The sequence below is a fragment of the Dasypus novemcinctus genome, chromosome 4 (genome assembly GCF_030445035.2).
Source record: "Dasypus novemcinctus isolate mDasNov1 chromosome 4, mDasNov1.1.hap2, whole genome shotgun sequence".
Taxonomy (NCBI): Eukaryota; Metazoa; Chordata; class Mammalia; order Cingulata; family Dasypodidae; genus Dasypus; species Dasypus novemcinctus.
This window is the reverse complement of record NC_080676.1, coordinates 54,846,790-54,857,645: the sequence shown is the minus strand read 5'-3', so window position 1 is coordinate 54,857,645 and position 10,856 is coordinate 54,846,790. Positions and strand designations below refer to the sequence as shown.

The following is a 10,856-nucleotide window of genomic DNA, read 5'->3' as shown; positions in this document are numbered from 1 at the left end:
GGAAATACAAGGGATAATGCAGTAACCTGAGTGTAATAGCAATGGCCTGTTATTAACAGGAGTTGTGGTCTTTAGTAGAGGGTCACAGCCTAGCCCATGGAAAATCAGTAGGGGGGGCAGGAGAATAAATATCCCAACCTTCCTTCCTCTTTTCTATTTCTTTGATCTTTGCTGGTGTAGTCAACTGGAAACAAGAGGACAAGGGAGCCTGTAGATGTTTCCAAACATGTCCTTGCTCTCACCCCATTGCAGCCCTTCCTGCTGCTGCTGCCCCCAGAGTTGGTAGAAAATAGATTTGGATGGGCAAATGGAAGCTCATTAGCACCCTTTCTGCTTCTCTGAATCCTTCATGAGTTCTTTTCTCCACCTTCCCCACCATATGTGGTTATAGTCTTTAACCTTGTGCTCATATTACTCTTCCTTGGTGCTTAGTTTCCTAGGCTGCTCAAAGCAAATACCATGAAATGGGTTGGCTTATACAATGGGAATTTATTAGCTTGGAGTTTTGAGAGTAGAAAAATGTCTAAATCAGGGCATCATCAAGGTGATACTTTCTTCCTGAAGACTGAGTCTTATCTTACTCCAGGGCTACCAGGGCTTAAAGTTTATTATCACTGAATTTTGGAATTTAAGGACTTGGGTCATTTTCATAAAGGCAGACTGCATATTCACTGGGAAAACTATAGTCAATTAAGGAAATAATATTTTTATTATCCACACAATCTAGGAGAATCAGCTCATATCCAACCACAAACTCAGTGATGCTGTTTACTTTATTTGGACACTTACCAGCATAGAAGTGGTCATTGAAACTGTCAGTCAATGAGATTGATCCTCAGAAGCATATAGAATCAGCTGAAAAAAGTGCTTAGCTTTCCCCACCTTCACTGCTACCATTTAATCCAAAAAGCATCAATACTTCGATCTTCTGCAATAGCTTCCTTACTGGTTTCTATGCATCTATTCAACCCATTCGCCACAAAGCCTGCAGCCAGTGTAATCTTTTTAAAATGTGGGTTGGGTCATTTCAGAACCCAGCTTAAAACCACAAAAGTTTTCTCATTACCCTTAGGATAAAATCCAAACAACTTCTTCACAAAGTCTACAAGGCCCTAAATGTCTGTAAGTCATATGTGCTACCTTCAATCTAAACTTATCTCACACTCTTCTCCATTTTTCACTCTAAGCTTCAGTCATACCAGTTCTCTTTCATTTTCTGGAAAACACCAAGCTCTTTTCCATATCATGGCCTTTGCTCCAACTCTTTACCTGCTCCTTCTCATCCTTCAGGTGTCAGTTAAAATGTCACTTGCTCAGAGAAGTTTCCCTTGACCCCCAAACGTAAAAACTCTTCTATCGCTACGTCTTGCTCTTCATAGCATTTATTTCATTTTGAAAGTACATTATGATTTATGTGTTTACTTCTTAAATATTTACATTCTCCACTAGATTGTAAGGAATTTACTCAAACCCCAGTTCATAGTGAATACTCAGTAAGTACTTGTTGAATGAATGAATGAATCTATATTCACTCAATATTCATCTATATTAATCTATCCTATAATATTGACATTCTATATCATTTGTCTTTATATATCACATATTTACATATTATATATTCATATAATTTTTTATGCATGAAGCACTAAGTATGTGGAAAGCCTTATTTTTGTTCTTTTCACAGGTATAAAGAGATCCTTGTTATACAAGCAGCTGCAGATGAATTTCTGTCAAGATCAAATAAAGATAGCAGCATTTAGATGGAAGACAAGAATGACCTTCTTTCTCTATGTTCTGTTCAGAAAAAAAAACCTTATTTCCATAATTGGCTATGGTGTTGTCTATAAATATTATGCAAACTACCATGAGTCCTTATAATGCAAGCTAGGTTATAATGAGAAATGAGAAGCTGTGCCTCTGAAGACAAGCAATCTTGTGGCTATGGATTTTTCCACCAAGCTTAAGGCATATTACAGTAAGGGATAGGGCTCATGGAATAAAGAAATATGGGGCAGAGTCTGTTTTTTTCACCAGCTCTTTTTATTAATTTTTAAACCCTTTCCTGTTTTCTGTTTCCTCTCATTCCTCCAGGGTAGAAGGAAAGAGAAGGAGGAGTATGGGAAAAGGTGAAAATTTTTACATGATTTGGGCTAATGCAATGTGATTTTAGGAACTCACTAAAGAAGGCACAGTGCACAAACATTGTACTGGGCTGACCTCTAATGACCTACCCTCAACCCTTGCCCCTAGAAGAACACCCACTGTCTCTTCCTCTTGAGTTGCTCTATTCCTGGCAGGAAGTTAGGTTATATAGGGTAGCTCCAGCCTGCTACCTTCTGTGGTCTCCCATTGGCCCACAGGAACCCGCATCCTTGCCTCAACAATGGGGGAAGTATAGGCTGTTCTCCCCTCTTTGCTGCCATCATGTTAACTCCAATCCCAACCTTCAGAATCTTTAAATGAGAGGTAGGCACCCATATTCCTGTTCACAAATACTCCCAAACTCCAGGGGATGCATGGAAGTTCCTTCTAAGAACTTTCTGTCTGAATTCTATCTTATGACCATGTAATAAGGGCCTCTGGGTTTTGTAGTACCGCAAAACCTATCCTTGGAAATAAGATGTCTTTCTTTTCTTCTCTTCTCCCGGCCTTTAAGAGTGGTTCTGCAAGGCCTATTCCACAGGGAAAAGAGGAGAAAGCCAAAGTACTATCTACTACTAAGAATCCCCTTACCAAATGTTCCTGCTGTCTCTACACTTGCCATCCCTACAGTTTCTTCTCAAAATGACCGAGTAATCCTTTTCATAACTCAAGTTAGATTAGATCACTTCTTTGCTCATAATTCCTCAGTGGCTTCTCTTCTTACTCAAAATAGAATTCAGGGAAACAGACTTTGGCCCAGTGGTTAGGGCATCCGTCTATCATATGGGAGGTCCGCGGTTCAAACCCCGGGCCTCCTTGACCCGTGTGGAGCTGGCCATGCGCAGCGCTGATGCGCGCAAGGAGTGCCGTGCCACGCAAGGGTGTCCCCCGCGTGGGGGAGTCCCACGCGCAAGGAGTGTGCCCATGAGGAAAGCCGCCCAGCGTGAAAAAGAAAGAGAAGCCTGCCCAGGAATGGCACCGCCCACACTTCCCGTGCCGCTGACGACAACAGAAGCGGACAAAGAAACAAGAAGCAGCAAATAGACACCAAGAACAGACAACCAGGGGAGGGGGGGGAAATTAAATAAATAAATAAATCTTTAAAAAAAACAAAAACAAAAAACAAAATAGAATTCAAAGTTCTTATCATGGCCCATAAGCCCCCTTGCCCGGCCCCATCACTATTTCGTCTGGTCTCATTTTTTGCTAATCCTTTCCTTAATTCATTCTGCTCATTGCTTTTTCCTGAAGACACCAGGCATGCTCCCTTCTCGGGGCCCATGCACATGTTCTTCCATCTGTCTGGAATGTTCTTCCACCAAACATCTATTTGGCTAGCCTCTTCATCTCCTTCTATTTAGATGTCAGCTTCTCAGAGAGTTCCCGCTGATCACTTTAACCTGAAACAGCATACCAGTCTTTCTGGAATCTGAGCTGTGTTGATGGTGGATATATTGGGTTAGTAAAAGCCAGAGCCATTGTTCTTTTACTTAAATCTAATATGAATATGTATTTTTTTAGTTTAGTGATTTGTTTACTATATCCATCCATTTAGCTCCTGTGTTCCTGGAAAGGTAGGATCATGACCCTCTTTACTAGCTCTACCAGAGAATCATAAGAAAATATGTACTCAAGAAAGAAATGCCTTTTTTTTTTTCCACTTTTTTTTAATTGACTTTGTAATAATATTACATTAAAAAATATATATATATATGAGGTCCCATTCAACCCCACCACCCCCACCCCACCTCTCCCCCGCCCAGCAACACTCATTCCCATCATCATGACACATCCATTGCATTTGGTAAGTACATCTTTGGGCACCTCTGCACCTCATGGTCAATGGTCTACATCATGGCCCATACTCTCTCCCATTCCATCCAGTGGGCCCTGTGAGGATTTACAATGTCCGGTGATTGCCCCTGAAGCACCATCCAGGGCAGCTCCATGTCCCAAAGACGCCTCCACCTCTCATCTCTTCCTGCCTTTCCCCATACCCATCAGCCACCATGTCCACTTTTCCCAATCCAATGCAACCTTTTCTATGTGGACATTGGATTGGTTGTGTCCATTGCACCTCTATGTCAAGAGGAGGAAATGCCTTTTTGTAGCCCAGAGGAAAACCCATATAAACTGAATAGTTTTTGAAACTCTCTAAAATCTTTTGCAGGACATATTATTGACTGATTTATGTAGTTTGGTTATTGAAAGTTATGATGAATTTTTAACTAACTTCTTATACTCTAGATTTTACTCTAATCTTTCTTACAGTTATGTAGGAAACAATGTTAATTGTTAATTGTCAGAATATATATATATATATTAAAATCAAATCAATTTTATTGATACATATTAATAAAACATAAAAACATCCAGAGTATAAAATCAATGGTATTTGGTGTAATCACATATTTGGGTATTCATCACTTCATTCATTCTTAGAGCACTTTCATTATTCCAATAATAATAATAAACAACAAAAAAAACAAAAAACAAAAAAACCTTATCACCTCTCAATCTCCCTGTGCTTCCCCCTGCTATATTTTTTTCAGTACTGCTTTCATCACTTTCTTCCTTTTCTTGAAACTTTCAGTATCATGTATATGTGGTTGTGCTTATGTGTGCACATGTATACATGCATGTATCATGTCAAACCAAAGTTTGCTTGCGTATATGTTTGCTTGTTTATCACTTTCATTTAGTAAACATCACTATATACTAGATCTGTTTTAAGTATTTTTCCCTCAAAATTTTCCTATATCCCTCATAATCCTTGCCAAGTGATTATATCTTCATTTTTTATGTGAAGAAATTGGAACTCATATTAGTTAAGTAGCCTGCTTTAGTTTGACAAGCTAGTAAGTGAATTGCTACTCAGAGCCAAGTGTTTGTTTCCAAAGCTGCAGTACCAGTGACTCCTCAAACCTGAGGACCATTCAGACAGACCCTTTTTGTTTATTTTTTTGCTTGTTTTTCCCCACTTTTTAAATGAAGAATAACATAGCTACAAATATTAAATGTTCAGTTCAATGAATCTGTAAATGGACATTCATCCAGAAAACTACTATCCATATCAAGCACCTCGGGTGGACCTCATTTTATTTTATTTTTTTTTAACAGACTACTATGCTTTTATTCACCAATAAATTAAAAGTCCCTTTCTAGAAATTTCTTTATCTTGAACACTGCAATTGTTTTTTCAGTAAGCAAAGCCTCTGAGGGGAGGTTTCACCTAGTCTTCAGACTCAGATCCACCTTCATCTTGATTAATCTGGAAGTAACGAAGTTCATAAGTCTCCTTGTCAGATGCAACCGCACGCAGCCAATCGTGAAGACTGTTCTTCTTGAGGTATTTCTTGGTAAGATATTTCAAATACCTTTTAGAGAACTGTTTCTCAGAAACAATTGTGATTTTATTCTTAAAGTGTTTAATGTGAACAGCATTTCCCAGATTTCTAGTTTTTCCATTGACTTTAACCTTCTCCCATAGAAACTGCTCAAAATTTCTAGAATCAAAAATTCCATCTTCTACTGGATGAGTAAAATCCAAGTTAAACTTCCAGGTTGACTTCTTGGGCGTCCTGTCTTTTGGGGCCATCTTGAGAACCAGCTAAGCCATCAGAGAGGAATGACCTCATTTTAAAACAACAAAATTTCTCATAGGTGGCCAGTACAGATTTAATTTTTATTAAGTTAAGATAAACACATAGAAAGCTTCTTACAGATTCTTTGTGCTTACAGTTCTTGTACAAGCATAGAACAAATAAATTTATAAATTTAATTTATGATTCAATATAATTAAAATTAGCATTCTTAATGAGACAGACAGTGGTTTGTTGAAGCAAAACCTCTGCTAACAATGTGAATGTAGTATTAATTTTATAGATAAATTATTTCCATTTGTTATGCCTATGCCACTGTAAAACATCATTTTTTCCATTTGAATTGTTTTGAAACCTTTATCCATCCATTACTCTGTGATTTCATTTTGCCCTTGTTTGGTGTGAATGCATCATTTCTGTATTGAGTTTGTCTCTATTCTTTTCTCAGAAGCCTTCAATAATTAAAGTAGTTGGCACCAATATAATCACATACATATACAAATGTTAGTACTTGGTATTAAGGTTGTTACCTGGATGAATTGTTGTGTCCTGCTGAACCAGCTGCAGGACATACCCTGAAAGAAGAAATAGGGGAAGATCCAGCTGCCCTGCAATGGGACTGGTTGAGATTCCAAAGAAAGAGGCATGGTTTAGTATGATGAGCCATCACGATGGACAGCTGATTGGCAAGAAGTTCACTTGAAATTCTATGGTTGAGAAACAAAGGTGGCTAAGTGTAGGGCTTGCATGCAGGCATTGGGAAAATATCTCAGTATGTGCTCTTTCTCAAAACAAGATTTACTTGGAGTGGCATGCATTACACAGATTGTAGGAGCCAAAGCTTGGCATACTTTAGGGTGTTACAGGAAAGGGTGTCTGAGAAGGAGGGCAGGGCAAGGTCAATCATGGGTCAGGTAAGAGATGTTGTATGTACCACAAATTAATATAATGATATGTATTTATTTAGATACCAATTAAATGAAAACAGAGTTTAGAAATTTGTAGAAAACTTGTAGAATCCTGAGGCCATGCCTGTGGAGTTCCAGTTTGGGTAGCTATTAATACTATATAATGTGCTATATTTGCTGCAATGTCTGACCCTCAAAGTCTATATACTGTGAGTCCTCACTATTTAGACAATACTGTTGGTGACAATGCATGCCTTCTTTTTTTCAGGTTCATGTCCTTATGTCTTAGGAGTGTGTCAAGGATATTCCTAGTGTGTGTCTTAACTTTCCTTGAAAATCCTTGCCTGAACTATTGCCTATCCAATGCTGAAGTCCTAGTTGAAATTCCACTTTTCTCATGAGAACATTTCTAATTCCTTAATCTGTGTGATTCCTGTTTCCTATAATATTATTCCCATACTTTTTTACTGAACTTGTTTGAAAACTCGTAATGAATGATACACATTATAGTCTCTTGTTGTTTACTATTTATTCCATGTACATGTTACTCTAGGTTCCTAACTGGATTTTATAGCTTCAGGGATTAGGAGTTATTTAAGTTCTGTGACAGTGTGATAATAGTAGTAAGAACACTGGGTTTTAGTTATGGCTCAATTTCTTACTAACGGTATATCTGGAAGCCTTATTGAAATTGTTTCCACATTTAAAAATTCACAGCAGGACTTCAGAGAAATTAATATATTTAAGAAAGCCTGTAATAATGTAGGAAGAAGAATCTTAGGGGTGGATGTTTACTCTATATTGAAGAACAGTATGGGAGTAGTGGCATTGAAACCTACTAGGGAGAGAGAGAATCTGAGGGCATTGAAACTAGGACTATTACTCACTTGTGGTGACAAAAGAAACGATCAAAAGCAGCATAAACTGGGTACCCAGTTATTTTGGACTCCTGAGAAACTTACATGGTATTTTAAAAAAAGAAGATACTAGAAATGAATAGTTGACTGAATATGAAGGGCCATGAACAAGAAATTGGTTTTCTAAACTATATGGGCTCTTGGGAAAAGTTGGAATATATCTCACAAGACCTTGAAGATAAAACTCTCTTCAGAGAGTTTTCAACAAAGATTTGGAAGGAGTTTAAAGATAGAGAGAAATAATGTTCATCAAAAACTTTAATGCCAAATAATATGCAGGACAGTAGGTCTGACACTAAAGGATCATTAGTGAAAAATATTCATTTTCAATGGTAAAAATAACAATGAAGAGTGTTATTAACACCAATTTTTAAAATTTATTTTTATTGTGATAACATACCGTTAACCTTGCCATGTAAATCATACTAGAGACCCAGCAAGATGGCATCATTTTAAATGGGCACTCATCAGCTCTCTCACAAAAAACAGCTGAGAAGGGGCAAGACCTTTTCTGAGTGAGCTGTTTTGGGAACCCACAGAGCAGGAGGCATCAGGGTATCGATCTGGAGGGAACTGGGCGAAGAGACAAAAAGCCCAAGGGAAAACCATGAGTTTCTTTCCCCGATGGCTAGAAAGAGCAGATGGCTAAGCCCCACTTTTAAGGCAAAAATCTTCTGCGAACTCCCTGACTCCCACCAGCCACCGAGCAGGAAGGAGTATTTCTTGGAAGTAAAAAGGTTCTGGCAAAGGATGGAAAGGAGTTTCTTTTCTGTGGGTTTGATCATATGGATCTCCTTTGACCTTTAGGGAGCATACCAGCTGGTAAGAGGTGGCCCCAGGGAGTGGGAAGAAATTGCACAAGCAGCCTGATTTACCTAGATGACCTGGGAGAGAGGAACTTGGGCTGGGAGAGGGTGGAGTCAGGCAACTCACTAGTCTAGTGTGGAAAACTATCAAAATTCCAACTCCCCTAAGGGAGGTGGGCAGTAGGAAGCACTTAATAACCTTCCAAGGGCCTATTTTGGGTTCAGTGGGAGGAGGGGGAGGTCTGAAAGAAGGTTGAGCATCATTTCTCTGTGGTGAGTTCAGATACCAGGGTCCATATGAATTTCTGAAAGGAACTCAACCTGACCAGGAGAGGTGAGGGGGCCTGTCAGGACAGGCTATCATGTTCTGCTGCCCTGGGAGAAAAAGCAATGAGAATAGAAAGGGATAGGCTGACTCCTGATCAGCAGGAATTTCCCCAACAGGAAAGAGTCAAACCTGCCCTAGGGAAAGTGACTGGATAGCTCTCTAATTAACTGACCCAGCGAGAAAGTTTAGACCAGTGGAGGAGTCTCTATTTAGAATATATTCATTCTTGGCTCTCCTGAGCGTAGTGATCCACCAGGATATCAAACACCTAGGACAGGGGACACATAGACATTATTTTTGCATTAGCTTCTCTTGGGTCTCTTATTTTTCTTAAAAAATGGTTCCTTTTTAAAAATTTAACTTAGTCTACTCACTAAAACCTGATTCAAAACGTGCAGAGGGCAGGCTGCAGGGTAATTGATTGATGAACACTGGCAGCCTGAGAAACTCCTCAGGCACCTAAGATGGAAGACTGTTTTTCCTAAGTTTTTGTTTGATTGTTTACTTGAGATTGTATTTTGTTTTTTTCCCCTTCTTTCTCCCCACCACCATTTTAAAAAATTAGATGCTACTGTCTTGTTTTTGTTTGCTGTGTATCCCCCTTTCTTTGTCCCCCCCTTTTTTGTGTATCAATTTTGTCTACTTACACTATTTCTTTTCCTTCCTTCATCTTCCTATCTTCTGCTTTCTATTTCTGTACTTATATTCCAGCTTTCTTTGTTTAGTCTTCAATTTTCTTGTTTTTATTCCTATCTCCTCTATTCTCTGTTTTCTTTGTTTAAAATTTTTTTTCTTACTATATTTTCTCTTTCCCTCTTTTCTTATCATTCTGGCCTTTTGATTCATTCTAGATATTTTTCTCTATTCGATTCTTCATTTCATTGTTTGTCCCACACTGTTTTATTCTTATTCCTCTGCACTTCTTACATGAGTTACTTTATTCATTTTCCTAGGTCTTATTTGTTCCCCTTCTACATTTTACTATTATTATTACTATTATCCTTTTTCTCTTCTTACCTCTCTCCTTTTCTCTGGACCTAGTATTTTCTTTCAAGAGAACATAGACAACAGCAAGGAAATAGAATAAGAGGAACAAAGTGTCAAAGAGAAAACTTACCACATACACAAAAACAGCAACTAAATAAAACCCTAGAGTAGAGAGAGAAACTAATCAACTGAATACACCCATCAAGATAAAGAGATGCCTAACACCAACAAAATATTATAAACCCTACTAAGAAATAGGAAGACATGGCCTAGTCCAACGAACAAACTAAAAATCAGGAGGAGATGCCAAACATGGAATAACTAATCAGAGCTGTCCAAACAAATATCAAGAAGCAACTTAATGAATTGAAGGAAGAGATTGAGGATATTAAAAAGACACAGGGAGAACATACTGAAGAAATTTTAAACATACATAAAAAGATAGGAGATATTATGATGATGAAAAGCACAATCCATCAAGAACTCAAAAGTAAACTGGAAGCACATAACAACAGATTGAATCAGGCAGAGGAAAGAATTAGTGATGTGAAAGACAGTACATCTGAAATCAAACAGATAGAAGAAGAGATAGAAAAAAGTTAGAAAAAATCCTGCAGGGACTTAGGAATGTGAATGACAACACAAAATACACAAATATATGCATTATAGGCATCTCAGAGGTAAAAGAGAAGGCAAAGGGGACAGAAGGTGTGTTGGAGGAAATAATAGCTGGAAATTTCCCAACTCTATTGAGGAAGATGGATGTACATGTCCAGGAAGTGCAGCACACCCCAAACTGTATAAATCCCAACAGGCCTACTCCAAGACATATAGTTGTTAAATTGTCCAATGCTCAAGACAAAGAGAGAATACTGAAAGCAGCAAGAGAAAAGAAAACCATCACACACAAGGGAAGCTAAATAAGATTAAGTACTGATTTCTCATCTGAAAGCATGGAGGCAAGAAGACACTGTTAAGGTGCCTTAAGTGACATAGTTAAGGTGCTAAAAGAAAAAAGCTTCCAGCCAAAAATTCTTTATCCAGCAAAGGTGACATTCAAAAATGATGGAGAATTCAAAATATACACAGATAAACAGAAATTAAGAGTATGCCAATAGGAATGGATTAAATTAAGAACACGCTTTTCTGGGGTACACACAGCTTCA

The 10,856-nt window shown here is 38.2% G+C and overlaps 1 pseudogene; it reads right to left on the bottom strand.

The window, feature by feature from the left end:
* Positions 1-5,374: 5,374 nt before the first annotated feature.
* Positions 5,375-5,740, bottom strand: LOC101435180 (ribosomal protein eL22-like pseudogene; annotated as a pseudogene).
* Between the last annotated feature and the right edge of the window lie 5,116 nt (positions 5,741-10,856).